The sequence below is a fragment of the Ylistrum balloti genome, unplaced genomic scaffold (genome assembly GCF_031769215.1).
Source record: "Ylistrum balloti isolate Yb309-2 unplaced genomic scaffold, AGI_CSIRO_Ybal_v1 Utg371710, whole genome shotgun sequence".
Taxonomy (NCBI): domain Eukaryota; kingdom Metazoa; phylum Mollusca; class Bivalvia; order Pectinida; family Pectinidae; genus Ylistrum; species Ylistrum balloti.
The window spans coordinates 441,055-443,220 of record NW_026782861.1 but is presented as its reverse complement, the minus strand read 5'-3'; positions in this window follow the sequence as shown (position 1 = coordinate 443,220).

The window sequence follows — 2,166 nt, the reverse complement described above, 5'->3', positions numbered from 1 at the left end:
TTTTGTAAAATAAATCAAGTTTATATTCATATCTTTGAAAAAAACATATTATATATTCGTTTTTCCGCCAAGTTGACATCAAAAAGGGTCGAAGTTTTGTTGATCCGAGAACTGATTTTCAAGCATACAGAAAGATACCATTCGTACGTATGAAATCACTTAAAAACAATGTGCACGAAAGCTTATTTGATACACAATTTTCTTCTCTTTAACTAATCATTTAATTCTAGCGGGATAAAAAAAAAAGGAGACAAGTTGACAATCATGACCAATCGATTAACTAGTTTTGTTATCTTCCTACGACTAAAAATATCAAAGGAAGGTCAACAAGATAAAAGGTCATCGAGGATCAGAAGAATCACAGGTGACATTCAATGACGAAAACTGCTTTATCTGAACAGTGACTTATCATCTCCGTTTTTGTCATGTGCAAAAAAAAAAAAAAAAAGATAACTGAGTTTATCTAGCCCCATGAGACACTATGCAGTGTGGTTTAATACAGGAAACACGTGCTTGAGGAAGCTTTTTATCAGAATGTCAATTGTCAGTCGATCAGTGTGGATTTTTTGTGTTAAAATGGTGTCGAAATGGCATCATATTTTTGTCAGTGAAATGAATTTTGACCACTCATCTTTAAAAGGAATTTAGTGATTCATTTAAAATGGAAACTGTATTTTGAACAATATATGATTATAAAGGGATCAAAAGCGGTTACCATGTATCAAAACTAAGATTCGAAAGTAATTTTCTCTTAAAAGCTATTATTTTCATTCCTTTTAAGCTGGTCTTCTTTCCGGTGTCAGTGTAAACACACACAGAAACGCATAGCAGTCGTTTCAATCTTTACCACTTAACATGCTATTTCTATTTAATATACACATGCATATATATACCAATGAAGAAATCTCTGAGTGATCTTGGCGTTCTTTCAAAGTTGGATCTTTTCTGTTCTTTCCTCTGTTTTACAGGAAATTAAAAAAAATAAACTTAAAGAAATAATCATTATGATCGTTGACTGCCAAATCCAAGATGGTAACTAGCCAATCAACAATGTTCGTTTTCTGAAACAATTCCAAAAACAAAAGGGCACAATTAGGGACCAAGGGAAATTTACATATGGAAACAGAAAGAAAAACACCCTTTAACACTTTGCAAGAAATAGCGATAACAAGCATTATATAGACGGACGGAAAGAATGATCTAGTGAATTAATATTGACAATCTGAGTGAAGAGTTCCAAAATAAAGTTATTTTTTTTACTCTTGTGGTGTTAAGTCGTGTGTTCTGTTGGGCCGATGTTAGATGTTACAAACGACAAAGGTCAAAAGGCGAATAAAAAATAACCCACCATCTTATGACGGTGGTTTGAGGATGCCGTAGCAAATAACTAATGAATGTGAAAATCCCCAATTTACATTAAAATCCAATAAACATATTGTGGTATCTTAATACGGAGGGTGGTTGTCACTCGGAAGAATGATATGACATGAACTATATTTGTAATAACAGAACAATTACAGAACTTTCGAAGGATGTGTAATGAGTGTCCATAATTAAATTGTAAACGTTAAAAATACTAATTGTAATTATTTTGTACCAAAATGAAATCATTATTCTGATAACTCGGAAACTATCAATGCTGACATAACACAACAAAGACATCATTTTCTCTCATTTCCACCTGTGTCAGATAGGCCTGTCCAGGGTAATAAACATGGTCATGATAGACGTTTATTACACAGGCGCCTGTGTAATAAAGCCTCGCGCGCGGAGTAATTCATAGTTTTTTCCCTCGCACTCATCGACTATGTCCTCGTCAACCGCTTCATCCACAAACACGCATAGTCGAATGGAGTCGTTGTTTGCAGGGTCGTATTTACAAAATTGTTCTATAAATATCAACATCACCAACCCTGGGACTCAGCCTTTCCACCGTCGTCCACGTGTGATTGAAAGTGACAGTGACTAACTTTCCTCCTGTCGGTATGGCGCGAAATGTGTGACGTAAGTGACGTCATCTCACAAGCAAACCAAGAATTCCATTCATAAATGTGTAAGATTTGTAAGATTACTATTGACAGTAAAGTAGTATTATAACTTGAACAACATGTTCAAAGATGTTAAATGTGTTTATGGTATATTATGCATTGAACAATAGTAAATATC